The sequence below is a fragment of the Lissotriton vulgaris genome, chromosome 11 (genome assembly GCF_964263255.1).
Source record: "Lissotriton vulgaris chromosome 11, aLisVul1.2, whole genome shotgun sequence".
Taxonomy (NCBI): domain Eukaryota; kingdom Metazoa; phylum Chordata; class Amphibia; order Caudata; family Salamandridae; genus Lissotriton; species Lissotriton vulgaris.
The window spans coordinates 441,918,755-441,937,231 of NC_141699.1; positions in this window are offsets into that span (position 1 = coordinate 441,918,755).

An 18,477-nucleotide genomic window follows, 5' to 3' on the forward strand; every position below is an offset into this window, starting at 1 on the left:
ATAAGCCTTCAGCGGAATTAAACCGAAACGGAATCTCATTAGTTTGAGTTTTGTATATGGTTTCATAGAGGATGCAAGATAAGATGGTAAAGTTTTCGAGGCATATAGTTTGGAGGCCCAGGAGCTATGGAAAAGCTGGAGTACCTGTTGCGCGTCAAGGTCATTTGATAAGATTTTTGCTTGTTTGCTTAGAAGCTTCGATTTCGCCTCGATAGGCAAGGAAGTTGACCATATATCTGTTGCTTCGAGGGAGTCGAGGCAGAATGTCCACGATGTTTTGGGGTTACTAAGCACTGACCATATGCAGCTCTTTAAGGTGAGGGGCTAGCTTGTTTCACCTTTAGGCAGTAGGTGATGTACCTCGCGCTCATAATCCATTGCATAGATGATAAAGAGAATTCTTTCCGAATTTGGTCATGGGAGGTCGAGTTCGGCAATCGAAAGACCCTGCGGTAGCATGATGATTGCGCTCTGTCTAGCCAGGTATTCATTTTATCTTTAAAAATTATTGCTCCAAAGGAGATTGTGGGAAGGAATTTTGCGGTAATCAATTTTATCAGTGGGACTAAGTCCTGAGAGTGCAGAGTGTTCTTCGTTCTTATGAAAGCCCCCTCCAGGCTACGAGCAACTGCCTGCATCTCAGTTGTATGGACAGAAGAACGCCCTTTATGATCAATCCAGACGCCCAGATACTTATATGCGATGACAGTCTCCAGTGGTTTCCCTTCAATAAACCACATGGACTTTTTTATTTTCATGGAAGATATTACCATTGCTTTGGTTTTAGTAACATTTATCTAAAGCATATTGATGCTACAGTACTGGGCGAGGGAGTCAAACAGTCTTTGAAGGCCCACCTGGGTCTTGTCTAAGAGAATGGTGTCATCTGCGTATTGCAGAGTTTGAATTGTAGTGTAGTTCCTATATTCCCATTAGGCTCTGCGCATTGGAATAATATATTCAGCAGTGTAGACGTAGGACTGAGGTCGACTAGGTCTCTACTGACTATATTAGACTTAAGGTTTGCCAGCTAGCGCAGAGGTCACTAGAAACTTTCTCGAATAAACAAGGAGGACTTTAACCTCCTTGGATAGACTAGAAGGGATTAGCTTCTGACAATTATATAACATGACAACTTTGCTCCCTCAGAATAAGAGTGTATCTCTAGAGTCGTGTGAAAACAATAGGCAGCTATTTCACTCAGCAAATCGTGCGTACTTAGTTTCACCAGAGTGCAGAGAAAAGAAAGACGGGCGTTTTCAATAAAAGGTGTAATTTATTGAGCAGTCTTCTTTCTCATGCAAGAGAAATGAATTGCCATAATTGCAATACTTAATGTAAAGTAAAGTGCGTACAGTAAAAGGAGTATTATGAAATAATACTGTAAAAGCATTGATATGGTTTCTTAGCCATAAGATACTTTAAAATGGATAAAATATATACATACATATATACATTGACTAACGTACTCAACTGGTGCTTCTAAATACGGCTACCCCGGTGTACCTGACCTAAGCCTAATACGTGGGAAGGAGAAAGTAAGTAGCAGTTTAAGTTAAGTTGGTTTTGCCAAGAATCTGAATCAAGAATTCTCTTTAAGGGTTTAGTCAGCTCCGTACCTGGGTAATAGAATGCAGGAGGTTTGGTATCTCTCTTTCAGGACTCGATATCCCAGCAGCCCGCGAACGCGGCTGAGAACACCGGAGCTGGATTTCTCGGCAGGAGAAAAGACAGCGTCTCTCTCAGTGCGTCAAAAGGGAGGGGCAGCGTCCGTGGGCTCTCACATCAGCTGGGCTCTCGGGCAAGTAGATAGCTGCTCGGCTCCAAAACCACCACTGTGTGTTTGCTTAAGGCAACGTTGGTATATTTATACCTGAAAGGTGCCGGGTTTGACATAAGGTTTGGACAAAAGACGTCAATAAAGATGTCACTAAGAACAGGCCGTTCTTACAGTGCCTAACAGGAGTTCTAGGACAAAATCAAAACAAAAGCAAATGGGGATTTCCCAGGTTTCTGGAGGTTTGGTTTGTTTAGAGAACTCGTTGTGCTTTCTAGGAGTCCGGGGAAGTAGCCTTGCTTAATGTGACTGCATGGGCTACAACTAAAGATTGATATGATTCCTATGCCATTATAGGGATATTATTGATTATAACCGTACAAGGGCATAAAATAGAAATATCGATTTAGGTTCCTAGATAAAAACACAATAGAATTTTTCTTTGTTCAATTCCAGGGGTAAAAGCTCTGGAGCGGGACAACCATTCTGGGAGGTCCGCGAGGTACAAGTTGAAGAGTAATATTGCAAGGGTGCACCCTTGTTTTAGGCCTCTGCTAGTGTAGATTTTGTTAGAAGTGGACCATCTTGATGTTACTCTTATTTTGACCCAGGTGTCTGTGTGTACGGCTATTAGTGCATTCAATAGTGACCGTGGGATGCCCCATCTTGCCAATTTTTCCCACAGTTTAGGCCGGCTCACGCTGTCGAAGGCTTTACGAAAGTCGATAAATCCTAGGTACAGCGATTTGCCTTTTGATGCTAGTGTGGTTTCCATCAGGTGAGCCATACAAATCAAATTGTCCTCAATATGGCCACCTCTTTGGAAGCCAGTTTGGGTGAAAGGAATTAGGTTTTTATTTTCCGCCCATTTTGTAAGTTTCTTTAAAAGGACGCTAGCGTATGCCTTCCCGTCCACATCGAGTTAGGCTATCATTCTGTAATTGTCAGGATTGGAGCGCGAGCCCTTTTCATGGAAGGGGACGTGGAGTGATCCTTGCCAAGAGGCCGATATAGGACCACCCAGTATTGCGGCCTCGAAAAGAGGGGTCAGTATCGTGGCTCATTTCTGGGTGGAGGCTTTGAATACTTGAGTAGGGATTCCATTAGGTCCGGGGCGCCTCCTGAGCGCATTTTCTTTATTATTCCTGCTATGTCATCTGTTGTTAACTTGATGGAGGAGATTGTATCGTCCTGGGGGATTGATTGATCGGGCAAGGCCAGGCTACTGCCATTGCTATTCAAAGCATGCGGTGCTGTATAAAGTATTTTGACATAAGTCTCCCAATCAGCAGGAGAGATGTTGGTTGCGGTGGGGGGTTTAATAGCTTTGGTGGCCTTGTTTATCCAGTTCCAAAATTTTCTTTGTTCTTTAGTTTTTATAATCTCAAAGGCTGTCGCACAGTGGTGCTCTTCTTCCAGTTTCTTTAGGACGAACCAAGCCTTCCTGTATTCTTTTCTAGCAGCTGCTATGTCACTCTTCAGTGATTTATATTCACTTTCATTATTCTCGTTGGTACGTTGCAACTTCTTTAATCTGCGTTTTGTGCTGATTATAAGTTGTTTTTGTTCTATCAAAGTAATCGAAGCCGGAAGGTCCTTCGGAAGGATATTTGTTGGTTTTAATGCTAATTGATCTCTGAAGTTGGTCATTGTGATTTCCCAAAAGGATGCTGACGAATGACTAATGCCAGCCAGGACCCATTTAGACAAAAGATTAACCACTTTCACTTCTATTACTTCACGATTGTCTTCGGACCATCTCCGTTTTTTTACATTCTGAGGATTCGATTCCATCCCAAGCTGGGGAATGTTCGCGCGATGTAACTGCCTAAGGGCAATCGTGCATGTTAAGATGGCATGATCGCTATCTGAGGTTGGAATTATCAAGAGCTGACATACCCGGTGAAAAGCGGTGAGTGATATCCATATATAGTCTAGAGTAGCCATACGGGAGGAGGATATCTGAGTATATGCAGCTGGTTGGTCCGAGGCAATCCTTGCGTTGAGAATGCGCAAGCCGGATTGATTTAGTTTTGTTGCTAGTTTTATTCCATCGGCTTCCCTCCGTTGATACTGAGATTTTATCTCTGGGATTGCCCACATTTCGTTTACTGACTCACCGCTACTCTGACTCCCTGCTTGTTCAAAGACACCATGTTATTTTTCGAAACATGAATGGCTGTTGCCTGGCTCATTGGAAGCTTGTGGTACGTGGTTCGTGGCTGTAGGTGCACCCGCTTACCTGCCTGTGGTCTCCGCTCTGGCATTGATCTGCGCTGCCATTGCACACGTCAAGGCTGATTTAATGATGCTGCTATGCTGAGATGTGTGCTTTGGCTGGATCTGTCTCCACTAAACGCCGGCTTCTGTTGCTGGTGGCTGTCGGATCTCAGAGCTTTTTTCTGGTCTCTTTGCGGTCTCCCCCAGCATCTCCGATTGTGTGAAGTGCGGCGCTTGCCGCGTTTGGTGTGTGAAGCCGTGGGTGAATGTGAAACGGCGCTGCAGTGACAGAGATACGAGCGCAGCTTGCTGTGTTAAAGATACTCTTTCTGGGCTAAATAATTAGACTTGTGGGCAAGACGCCTTTTCGACCAGGGTGCACCTGGAGGATTTCTGGCAAAACCCGGAGTGGAATGCTCAAGCACACACAATGAGAGCCTCTTACCTGGTTTTGGGGGCAGCAGGAGAGAAGGCTGACACGCCGACACCGCCAAGAGTCATCTGAGGCAGAACCACTTGCACCGCGGCCACGGGACTGCATTTCCCGCCGGGCCGAGCAGCGGCGCGTCCCTCCCACAACTTAACAGTGCCAGGAGGCGCATTTTAACAGCGCGACCCCGCCTTGCGAAGCCCAGGCAAAGGGCGGACCCTCTGTGGCCCTCCGAGGCCGGAGGAGGCCGGGCTGGGCACCCCTCTTGGCAGGCCACTTCTACCTGGACCATTTGCATTGTTATCAGGTCAGGGATAAGAATACACTAAACTGCCCAAACATTTTTCTCATGGTAAATTTCGATTAAACGTATATTATGGGGAAAAGAACACCTGCAGTGCCTAGGCCAAAAGACGTGCATAAAATGGTAGTAACAACTTCCACCACCCCGCGGCCAAGTCTGACCTCCATTGATAAAATTCTCCAGCAGACCATTGACGTTGTCGCAACAGCTATCCAGAATACTGAAAGGCGCCTTTCGCTTCCACCAAGCTTGCCCCCTCTCTTGAATCAAGAAAACTCACTGGATTCTCTACTTGCCGCATCCTATGCAGGGCTTCCAGGCACAGACTCTAATGAGAACTGCATAATTGTGGACAAGCCCCCGCTCGAACATGCCACCACAGGTAGTAGGCTATCATCAACTCCCACCATGCTCAGGTCTGATGTGAACATAAGTCAAGACTCCTGTGTACCATTGGCTAATGACCTGGCACATCTAGATGACACTGGCCCATGTCCGGACCTTGATATATCAAATACTAAGATGGACAAAAGTGACAGTATTCCTGTGCAAACCAGGGGGCAAAAAGCCAAGAGAAAATTGAGACACTTAGACACTGAGCTATCGCCAAAAAAACAGAAAAACAATGGTGGGCGCAAGCAACGTCGGAGGATTCCTGCTTCTGCAGAGCGGAAAAGGGATAAGGGGGAAGATCAATTTAACGAAATACATACCCACACTACAGAAGCTAGTGTAGCGATGGGGAACGAAGGATTCTGGGGGAGGATGGAGACCTTACTGACTACCCTTTTAGGGCCAATCAATCAACAAATCCTAAATATGGATAAGAGGCTGAGAGTGGTAGATGATCATGTAACAAAACTAGGCATAGGGCAGACTGCAACAAATAAATCCAATGTGGGGACATTGAGTGGAAATAAGCCAAAAAATAATGGGGTTAATACGAACACAGATGGTCACAATAAACTCACTCCCCCGACGCCAACACCAAGCACAAGCAAAAATCTACCTCCAGCCAGACATGCCCCTAATTCTAATATGACTAAGGTAGTTAGTTTGGAAGTAACGGAACAAAATGTTGATAAAAGTAAAAGGGTCCCAACCAGACAAACTAAGAATGACGCCCAAAACCGCCCAACAGTCCAACCTGAACAAAACATGGCAACCAACACGAGGAAGATACCTACCCGCATCAGCCTACCGCCTGAATGCGGGGCGTATGTGTTGGTTCTGGTCAATGTGCCCAAACTAAGGAATGACCAAGAGGAAAACCCCATCACCCTCAAAAATAGGATCCTCCATTGGTTATTCGTAAATTGCAATTTCTCAATGGAAGGAGCAAGGGAGATTATCCAAACACCAAGAGTTGGGTGGGTGGGCCCGCTGAGAAAAAAGTTTGAGGGAGATTGCATAATAATACATTTCAGGTTCCCTCAATGGGCTCAAAAAACCGTTGCTAATGCCCCACTGCCTTCACCTTGGGAATTTAATATGACTTTGCTGCCTCTGGGACACCTAGTAGCCCCAAACTCTAACCCTGGGAATAACCCGGCTGTGTGCTATAAGGATCCAAATCTTGGTACCAGGAATAAATTCCCATTGTACCAACTGAATCAAGATTTTAGCTTTATGAACGGCCGTGCCCAGTGTCATAAGGCCATATTCCCATTACACCCGATGCCACACCCATACTTTCCCATTAGGCCCCAGTACAACCCTAGTGAGAGGCCATATTTAAGGACCAATCTAAACCGGAACTTGCCTCAGAACGAGCTGAGTTCCATATATAACATCCCAACCTATAACCGGTTTGAACACGCCTTCTCAAATTTAGAAGATCAGGACTGACTGGGGAACAGGGGAGGTAACATTGGATGTCAAGAAGAAAGTAATGGCAATGAGGAATATTTATTACCAACACAAGCCAACACAACCCAGGAAATAGTAGCGCACCACCACAATGTCACACCTATAGCCATACAAGAGGATGTAACTCCTACTCTAACTAACTCTAAGCGGAGCATAGTTATGAGTGCTAGGAGCAAGTCAGCTAGCCACTCCAATCACTGTGACTTGTCAATCCTTAGCTGGAATGTGGCAGGGCTAGAATCAAGACTGTCAGACCCACAATGGGTCCAGCTATTGGATGGTAAAGACATTATTATGTTTCAGGAGACATGGGCTGTGGAGAATCTACATATAGAGGGCTATCATTGTTTTAGTGTGACAGCACCTAAGCCTGATTTTGGTCGCGCAGTGGGAGGCTTGTTTATTGGGATTAAGATATTGGCCGGTGGCACAATCAGAGACTTATCAAGAGGAAACCCGAACATACAGATCCTGGAATTCAAGTGAAAGACCCAGATTTATTTAATTAATTTTTACAATAACGATTTTTATTCTGTACCCAACAAGAATTTTGAACCACTCTCTAAGACCTTACGAAATCTTGAAACCAGTTTAGAAACTGAGGAGGAGATAGGGATTTTAATCGGGGGGATTTTAATGCGAAAATCTCAAAGAATTGCTGGACTGAGGATAGAAATCACTTAGATCAAGCTGAACGAAGGGGTATTGAATTAGCCAACATATTAACTGAGCACACTCTCAGCAATGCTATGGACACAGGTTACACTCCTAGCACATATCATGCTCCTACGTTCAGAGGCAGGGATTGCTTTTCCACTATTGATTTTATCTTTATGTCTACCCATTTAATAGACTGCATAACAAAATTCACAGTGACGGAAACATCGTTTGGCGATCATAACCCCCTCACAGTGACTCTGCACCTAGGCCCTAGCCAGGTTTATGCTAATTTGAATGGCGCAAGAGACATTACACCCTCGGGTGATGGTCTGCGATTAAAATGGAGGGGAGTTGACAGTGAGGCAATATTGGAAAGTGCAAAAAGGGAATATCCCCAGTTAATCAACTCCTGATAATCCATGGATGAGAACTGTCACAGGATAATCGCTGACTTTGGTAAACTGTGTCTAGCCATAAAAACTTCTTTGTCAGTTCCACTGCCAAAGGAAGGGAAAGAGCCAAGGTGGTTTGATTCAGCCTGCTCACTAGCAAACAGGGAATTACGCAGGGCATTAACCACCAAACCAAGGTGCATAACGGAGGTACAGGTAGCCAGGAAATGTTATAAACTTAAAATAGCTGAAAGTAAGGCTGCATTATTGACAGAACAGTCTGAGTCGCTGGTTGGAAGTGCAAACTTGAAAAGCAGTGACCCCTTCTGGTCAGCTGTCAGAAAAATGCGAGAAATGGGCAAACAATTAACCCAATCAGTTGCAATTTAACCAGCAGTTCCTGGGCGGCCCATTTTTCCAAAATCTATGCCGCACCACTCGAGGAATCAACTAGCTTTGCCCCTGGACAGCTCAGCGGCTTAGAGATCGACCTCCATGAGGTGGAAATAGCTATCAAAGAGAGTCCTGGGAACAAGGCCCCAGGTCCTAATGGACTGCCCATAGATGTTATCAAGCATTGTCCGGATCTATGGGCACCAATCCTCCTTAATGTTTTTAATAGTCTGCCAACAGTGCCAATGCCCACTACTTGGGCAACTAGCACCATAGTCCCAATTTTAAAAAAGGGCGAGAGGTCAGACCCTGTGAATTACCGTCCAATCTCCCTTTTGGACAATACCTTAAAAGTTCTGGGGCGAGTAATTTATAATAGGGTGGTAGAGTGGACTGAAGATACAGGTCTATTGGACCCGTGTCAGATGGGATTCAGGAGTAAGGTGGGGACGGTTGAGCAATTCTTGAATCTAAAACTGATAATTGATAAGTATAGCGTTGCCCGATTATCTCCTATTTACCTTGCGTTTATGGATCTTTCATCCTGTAAGAAGGGACCCCCTCAAAAAAATAAGTTGTGGCCCAGGAACAGAGGGGAACAAGCAACAATTCTAATGTGAAAACGTTCCTGCGGTGGCCTACTAATTCAATTATGCAACTAAGTTTATAAATATCTAATCAGGTGACAAAAAATAGAAAAACACTGAATTTATTCAAAACGTGTAAAAATTTATTTTTCTCTTTTTATCTTTCAATTCATATGAGTTCTGTTATCAATCAGAATTCACAAGACATACATTTTTCAATTCATATCAAAAATTTCAGGACAAGTACAGTTAAATCATGAATATCTACAACAGAAAAAATTCTATATACAACATACAAAATTATTTAATACTAACCCTTGGTAACACTCATGTCTCTCAACACACTCACGTGCTAACAATCATACCACACTCAAACTCCAAACTAGGATGGTGAAAAGGAACTGAATTGCTACCAAGGGTTAGTATTAAATAATTTTGTATGTTGTATATAAAAAGAGAAAAATAAATTTTTACACGTTTTGAATAAATTCAGTATTTTTCTATTTTTTGTCACCTGATTAGATATTTATAAACTTAGTTGCATAATTGAATTAGTAGGCCACCGCAGGAACGTTTTCACATTAGAATTATGGATCTTTCATCCGCCTTTGATCTAGTGAATAGATCTAAACTTTGGCCAACCCTCCTGAATTACGGACTGGATGAGGCTCTTGTTAACTTCCTGGCCTACCTCCACACTGATCTCAAGGCACAAGTCAGGATTGGGATGGGTGGAGAAGTATCTGGACCTATCAACATTGGCAGGGGGTAAGACAGGGGTGCGTTTTAGCACCCCTGCTGTTTAATATTTATATTAATGGTCTAGCCAAAACCCTAAAACAAGTGTCTAGTGATGTACCAGTAGTCCAGGGGCAACCATTACCAGTTTTATTATACGCAGACGATGCGGTCCTTATGGGCCGAACACCAAATGCCCTCCATTTACTTGTTAAAAGTTTTGTCTAATACATGGAGGGCTTACATCTGCGTGTAAATTTAAAAAAATCTTTTATTATGCCATGTGGACCCGGGAAACGAAATCTCAACACCATGCATATAGGGACTGATAAATTAGAATCTGTAACTACATTCCCATATTTAGGGCTGGTTTTCGCTGCGAACGGATCATGGAGTGGGCACTCGGCCTACGCCATGGGCAAGTTCTCGAAAACCACCAATTCTATTTTGAGCTTGTCTCGTCCAAAGAAAATAGGTGCCACCAGAGGTATTTAAATTTTTTTTAGACTACAGTACTTACCTGTAGCTACATACGGGGCTGAGGTCTGGGGACTGGGAAAAAGTCAAAGTATCCAGCGAGAAGAAAGTCGATTCTGTAGAAAAATACTGGGCGCCCCAATCTCATTTGTCATGAGGAACTAAACCTCCCCTATGTATGTGATTTTATTAGAACTAGACCAGCTCTATTCTGGATCAGGATCTGCAGGAATAACTCAGCCACTCTAACGCAAAATATTGTAAAAGACTGTCTTAAATGTGACCATGGCCTGGCGATCCCCTGGCTTGCGGAGTTTTAAAAACACTGAGTGCCGTGGACAGAGGAGATCTTTTCTCCGACCCAAGCAGGATTGAGCCCAAAGACAAAATTGAGGTCAAACAAGCACTGTATGCACTTTATAATTCTGAACGAATGGAAAGGGAAACCCTCAAATCAACTGTTGTGAGTTACATGGGGAATGAATTATGTAGGAGACCACTTCCACCCTACCTTACTTTACCCATGACCAATTGGGAGAGATCACTGTTGTTTCGCCTAAGGGCGGGTTCAGTGAAATTCCTACTGGGCTTTCCCTTGGGTTATCAACACACAACACAATACAATCCATGTCCGTGTGATGGTATTAGTAAACAGAATGATTTGCACTTTCTATTCTTCTGTAAATTTTATTTAAAATATATTAATTGGTTTTTAATTCCTTATTTTAGAAAACAAAGACCCCTTTCGTTGGGGGAGTCTTATACAATGTGCTCTCCCTGGATACAGATGAACTAATTTTTCGCACTAGCACTTTTCTGAGACTTATAACACGCGTACGCAAAATGATGGAAAACCCCTGAAAATAGTCTTATGAGAGTTGTATTAGATTTTGTAATAATTATGAATTCTGTAATTTTGATCTGTTATGTAATTGAATTGTCTTAATGTGGTACTTTTATGAATTTTATGAAATTCGAATAAAGGTCTTTTGAACTTGAACTACTGATAATAGTTGAGAGGATTGGGTGAGGTCGGTATTCATTAGATTAGAGTTGAAGTCGCCCATTATTACCCAAGGATCTTTTGGGAATAGGGCTTCAAGATTGTTTATTATGGGCAACATGTTGCTTAAAGTGGACTCTCGTCTTGTTTTTGTGGGGTGCAGGTAGACACAGCCAAGGATGATTTTTTGCTTGGTGTTTCCCTTATCGTGGCTCTTGATCTTAATGCTAATGAAGATGTAGTCGCCCTCGCCATTATGGAGTGTTTCAAATTTTGCGACCAATGTATTCTTCACAGCGATCAGCACCCCCCGGATGCATGGCCACCTGCTGTGGATGGAATGGCGAAGGATTCCATTAAGGTAAAATCTTCCCAGATGGTTTCCTCCAGGGCCCAGGTCTCTTGGATAGCAAAGATGTTGTGGGTCTTCCCGAGTTCTGTAGTTAATCGTCCGATTTTCTCTTTTGTTAGGCCCCGGATGTTCCAGGAGCATATATTTAAGCAGTGGGCTATGTCAGTCCTGTGTCAGGTGAGGGGCTGTGTCCCTGGCACAGTACCTCAGCATTCTAGCAATGAAGGGCCTCGGGTGGTACCAGGCAGTTGGCGGGCCACTAATGCACAATGAGTACATTCTACAATAGTACTTTAGAAACCGGTTCCATACTGAAGAGTGTGGTCAGAAAGCGCTCAACAAATTCATCCATCCTGCTTGTGTTTGCGGATTCCAGGACACCCATAATCAGCAAGCAATTTCTGTGAGATTGTGCTTCTAAATCTTCATTCTTGGCAGAGATAATTATGAGTACCTTTTCCGGGAGTGTTTTAACTGGCAGTGAGTGGATATGAGTAGGTCTGAGGCTCAGTCAGGAGCACAAATCCACCCCTCTCACTGATTCTTATACAACCAGATCAGCGCTGACGAGAACAGGACCAACCCGCTCTGTCCCTTGGCAATGGATTTTGCTAAGGGATGCAAAGGGTCCAGGAGTTGTGAAATGCATGCCAGAGCCACCCCCTTTTGTACCACTTTTGGCCGCCATAAGTGTGGCAGGGTATGCTCAGACGTGAGTCACTTGCTCACTTTGCCACTGGATTCAAGCAAGCCGGGCTGAAGACGGCTGGAATGCCAGAAACCGGTCCTCGGAAGCTTGTTTCCGGTCCAGGGAAGACATGGCTTAGCAGTTCGGGCTGGACTGTTCCCATGAGGCACAGGGTCAGACTGATTTGCATATAGCCATGTCGGAACTGGGGTGGCAGAGTGGGCTAAAGAACGGTGATGGATTAAACCCAGATCTTTTGACTGGGTGTGAGTGTTTGATTGATTCAGATGCTCCGTCCATTACCACCCCCTTTTGTACCGCTTTTGGCCGCCATAAGTGTGGCAGGGTATGCTCAGACGTGAGTCCCTTGCTCACTTTGCCACTGGATTCAAGCAATGCGGGCTGAAGACGGCTGGAATGCCAGAAACCAGTCCTTGGAAGCTTGTTTCCGGTCAAGGGAAAACATGTCTTGGCAGTTCGGGCTGGACTGTTCCCATGAGGCACAGGGTCAGACTGATTTGCATATAGCCATGTCTGAACTGGGGTGGCAGAGTGGGCTAAAGAACAGTGATGGATTAAACCCAGATCTTTTGACTGGGTGTGAGTGTTTGCTTGATTCTGATGCTCCATCCATCACCACCCCCTTTTGTAGAGCCACAAGTACAGCATCCACAAGACTGGACACGTGGTGCGTAACTGCCAACTCAGGGTGCACCCCGCTGGAGCTTAGTCTGACCCCTGCACCTGCAGAAACTCTGCTCAGCAGGGCAGCCCACATTTTTTAGGTATGTAGAGGATAAGAGAGATGTTGCAGGGGGGAGCCACTGCACCACACCCAAGAAAGCAGTACCACTGCCAATAGCTCCTGCGAACTAGATTAGGTTGCCCCCAAAGTGGCAGGCCACACGGAATGAAGGCCATGTACGTCCATGCTCTTCTCCCGGCCATCTCCACATCGAAAAGCTGCATTACCGCTGCTAGATTAGCAGCCCTCACAGATGGGGTCTTTAGTCAGCTCCCCACTCCCTATCTTTCCGCCTAGTCCAGGCCACACCTTAGTCACAGGGTGCTCCAATGGCCACCATTACAGCAATCCAGCAATTGCCATATAGGCAGCACTGTTGCATCTGAAATCAGCATCCAGTGGCTCCCAACTGTATCTAGAAGCTGGGTCGAATATTTATTTAGTACAATGGGGCGCTCTAGGGCAGGATGATGTTGGTTGTAGATCCCAAACCACAGGAGAATTACCTGGAGAGCTACTATCTTGTGTACTGGCTCTCTAGTGCCCCCTCTTTTTGTTAAATTGTCCATAGGGGAAGGGGCCTGGCCAAGGTGGGAATCAGTTTGGACACGCAATAACTTGCCTCCCTGCCCAGCCCTCTTATAATCATTCTTGCCCCACCACATGCACCCAGATGTACAATTCGGGAGAGGCAGAATGCACTGAGGGACTCTAAAATGGACAGAAAGTCCAGCGTGAGTGAGGCAGCAGCAGGATAGCTGTCTAGCTAGGAAGCTGCCATGGCTAAGAGCTGCATGGCAGAGGGCTGTGCAACCTGGATGCCTCATATGGATCTGGCCTCCCTCGCCACTGGACTCATAGTGGAAATACAGCTGCTTGAATACAGGGCTGCCTGGATGGCATCAGGATGTACGCCAGGAGAGTGAAAGTCCCCATAGTGGATATTTGGACCCCAATGGGGGTCCAGTGTTTGCCGGTAGCACTGGAGCCAGTTGATGCTGGCTTTGAGGTCCACTGAATGGGAACTCTGGACATTGGATTAACCAAGGGTGAGAGCAGAGAGGGTGGGTGAGGGACAAATATGAGCCCAAATTGACAACAGTCTCATCTACATTTGCTAAGTATCAGAGCTGGATATTCTGGAGGGTCCACCGTTTCGCCAATGTGACTCATCCCTCTTCGATGAAGTGTCTGACAAGGGGACCTCCCTCTCTTTGCATGACTTCTAGCACCCCTGGTTATGTGAACAGCTTTTGCCCATGACTAACATTGTGATTCGATCTGGATAGAGTTCTGAGGGTGCTACATCTCTTCAAGCGGTCTAAATCCTCCAGGCAGACAATTAGAGGTGCATTGGATCCGACTTCCTGATAAAGCATTGCTCCACCCCACTGTACATGATAAATATAAGATACATGCAAAAGCACAAATGGTCCGCTCATTTTTGGGTCCTGACTACTCATGCTGTGCTACTGCCGAAACACCTTGCAGGTGCAAAAGGCAGTTGCAAGCGGGTCGGACACCCTTGCCTCCTCGTGCAGGCAAGCAATCTTGACATCATCATACTGGAATACTATCCCAGCCCTTAAATCATTAAATCTAATGAGGAAAGACTGGGGTGCTAGGTGTCGCTGGTGCACTTGGAGCTCTAATTTCATAACAACCTAAAAAAATGCCTAGCCAGCCACTTCATATGTGGAGATCCCCTGGCTGCCTGCGCAGCAGGGTTGCTCATGCTGTCACAGCAGGCCAGTAACATCCTGCAGTTGTCATAGGTGGTAAGCAGACCCCTAATTGGTTCAAACGGTAATCCTTGTGGCATAGTCTCCCTATAATTCCCATAAACTGATTGACAATTTGGTAGCCGAAGCTAAGCCATAACAAGTATTGCCTGACATGAGTTTGTAAGAAACCTCCACAAAATGGGTAGAACGAAGCCAACAGGGCTGAAGACCAGCTACTGAAGCAGAATGATGACCTCCAAACACAGAATCTTGAGAAATCAAGCCAGACATATTAGACATAATCCTGAAGGTTGAGTTATCTAGAACTTCCATTGCAGCAAAGGTAGATACTATTGCCATTTATGTAAGCTTGTTGTATGGCAGAAAGAGTCACTCAATTAGAAAGGTCTCTACAGGATCCACAACGTCTGCATTTTGAAGATAGTGATGCAATTCTGATGGCCACATGGCAGGCAAGACATATATAGAGAGACAGCTACCAGCTCCTCATTTCCTCCGTTATACACTAGTGTTACAACACCAACAAGTATTCTTTCTAGGCATCAAAAAGAAACGTAAGGAGATAGGATTGAAATTCTGTTTTCAGCAAAACTTACAGTATGTCAGGACAGAAAATGTACTTCTTTATCAAGCCTGAGGCAGCCTGAACTGAGAGCCATGGATATTTGTCACAGGCAGACGCCTTCTGAATTGGATACAGCAGGCATCTAGATTTATTTATTTATTTATAAAAACATTTGTAAAGCGCGAAACGAAGGCCCGTGGGCATCTCGGCGCTAAGTAGCTGCAATGCTTAACCAACAAGGGGACTGCGAGTTCACTGATTAAACAGCCAAGTTTTCAGGCTTTTGCGGAAAGACCAGAGGGAGGTGCTGGTCTTGATTGAGTGAGGCAGTGTGTTCCATAATTTTGGAGCGGCCACAAGGAATCTTCTGTCGCCCCAATTGACAGATTTAGTTCGGGGGATCACTAGTTCCAATGAACTGGAGGAGCGCAGTGTTCTGGACGGGCAGTAGGGGGTTAGGTTCTGAGTGAAGAACACTGGTCCGGCGTTGTGTAAAGCTTTGTATACCAAGCACAGGGACTTGAACTTAATCCTCTTCTTCACCGGGAGCCAGTGAAGCTGTCTTATGGTGGGTGAAACCGGTTGGAATTTGGGGATTCGCCCTAGGAGCCTGGCGGCCGCGTTCTGGATAGCCTGCATTTTCGATAATACTCTCTCCTGGGCACCTAGAAACAGTGCGTTACAATAATCTAGGGTAGAGAGCACCAGGGAGCTTACCAAAGTTTTAGCGGTGTTTTCCGGTAGAAAGGGCAGGATTTTTTTGATAAGCCTTAGTTTATGAAAGGCTGATGAGGATATTTGGTTGGCATGTGGTAGGAAGTTCAGACGGTTATCGAACATGACTCCCAGGTTCCTCACCTTGTCAACCGGGTCTGGGGGCTGGCCCATGGGTGAAGGCCACCAAAGGGGGGACCACTCCGGGGAGAGATTGCCAAAAATTACAACCTCCGATTTGTCGGAGTTTAACTTCAAACAATTGTGTGACATCCAGTTCCCTATTGCCGACATGCCCTGGTTGAACATGATGGCTTTCTGAGGCCCATCATTTTTGACGGCAAGGACCAATTGGGTGTCATCAGCGTATGACGTAAGGCTCATCCCGTGTGCCCTGATGATATTGGCAAGGTCCGACACATAAATGTTAACTAGTGTCGGACTAAGGGATGAGCCTTGGGGGACTCCACATGGTAGTGACAGGGGGGAGGATTCAAAAGGTCCTACAGTGACGACCTGGGTTCTGTTAGCCAGGAAGGAGGCCAGAAGATTTTTAGCATTGCCTTGAATGCCTATGCTCTCGACACGGTCGACCAAGGTGGTATGGTCGACCGTGTCGAAGGCCGCCGATAGATCCAGTAATATCAGGACAGCGGTGCCTCCCGCATCTCGGATGAATCTGATGTCGTCCGCCGCTTTGACCAAGGCCGTCTCAGTTCCGTGGAAACGACGGAAGCCAAACTGCGATTCATCAAGGCATTTGTTTTCCTCGATAAAGGAAGAGAGTTGGGCATTCAAGATTTTTTCCACTATCTTCGCTAATAGTGGGAGACTGGCGATGGGACGGTAGCTTTTGGGTTCTTCTTTGTCAAGGGTGGGTTTTTTGAGAAGCGGCTTTATTAGAGTTTTCTTCAGTGTCTCGGGATAGATACCAGTGCTAAACATGGAATTGCAAATATTGGTTATAGTCGGTAGGACTGCATCCATGATTGGTCGCAGGACCTTCAGGGGACAAGGGTCAAGGGCCGAGCCGGATTTAATGGTGGATACAATGTTTAGCACCTGCGGACACGTCACCTCTCTGAACTGAGGGAGGATAGGTCCTTCAAGTTGAGTTGATGGCCTGTGGGAGAGGGTTACGTTATTGGCGAAGACCCGGTAAATATCGTCAACTTTACTGAAGAAGAACTTTGACAAAGCGTCACAGAGAGTTTGGGACGGGGGAGGTGTGAGGTCAACTGAGAGACCTGCTAGTAGTAGATGACAATGTAGATGCCCCAAGGAGATATCTGGAGCGCCACTAGCCCCAGTGGCAGCCCCTTCCTATTCAAGGCCCAAGACAGCACATATTTCTCACAGGCAGCCACTGCCTCCTTTTATGACCCAATGACAGTGGTTACTACATATCCTCTAAAGAATCTGACGATGATGACACCCCTTGGCTCCTCACACCTCGGCGGGAGGTGGAGGCCCTTCTGACTGTCATACCCCATATAGCAGATTATCTCTTGGGAAGACGGTGGAACCCTACGAACCCTGCATGGCCTTATCAAACCTCTGCATTCACATTCATCATCACCACTCCACCTCCTTTTAGTCCGGGTTCTATGATAGAAAGTGTTTCTTTTCTGGGCCTTTTGGAACACTTCATACCCCTGCACACGGTTACTCTACAAGTAGCCAACATAACATGAATATCCTTAACATTAGGGCCATCTGCCCTGAATGGGGCGACCTAACCCTCAAGGCTTCTTAAGCCAGAGAGCTCTAGATTACTCTCCTCAATCTGAAACTAGCTGCTCAACACACATCATACAATGCTCACTGGTTTTTCTGTGTTTTTGGATGGTGGACATTCGCTTTTCGTCCCTAGCATTATAATGGGCTCCCACGTTTAGGTCCCTTGGGTTGAAATTGTCATGGGCTGAAGGTCAGCATTTGCAGACCGCTTTGCCAAGTGCATGTCATTTCTTTGTCAAAGGCAGGGAGGATGGGTGGGTGGAGGTGTTGAGAGCAGCAAACACGTTAGGTTTCTATTGGCCCCACACACATATACAGGATAACATGGAACATTTAAGAGATGCAAACTCCAACTAAATGGTGCAGAATCATCTCCTTTCTCAGGTGTAAAGGGATCCAGATAGCTTTGTTCCAGGAGTCTCACTTAACTCTTGCTGAAAGTATGCAGCTCCAAAAGCTATGGCAAGGTCAGATATTTGTGGAAAAAAAATTAGAACAACTGTCCTAGACGCTCTGTGCTCTATTGTGCCATGGGGCTGCCTTGTAATTCTATTAAACAAAATAGTTTAAACAGTCTGTCCAAGATCGAAACTTCTGATGACAAGACAAATCAATTTTTTTAATCACGTTGATTATAGAAGGCAAATCCATTCACAAACATCGTGTTGTCCCACATGAAAGTTACAATAATCTTTTGTTACTGTCTGTTTAAGCAAATCAAATGCATTTTAGGTCCAGAGAACCCTTGGTCAGGGGTTACTACAATAAAAAAATATATTGCATATATTGCATGTTTACTTATTGGAAGTTTATTCATTAGACTCTAACCTAGTGATGGACTCAGAAACGTATCAACCAAAGTGAAAAAACAGAGGCTCCTGTTAAAATAGCTGGGCCATCATGCAACTGTAGCTGCAACTATAGCTATTATCTGAGTGAACTCACTTTCCCAGCATGCAGCAGCAGTGTGAAAACTGTGCCGTATATAAGTGAAGAAAACGAAAACGTGAACAAAGAATCGTGTTTCAATGTAATTCAATAGTGCCCATGTGCAGTGCATTATTCATGGTGCAACATT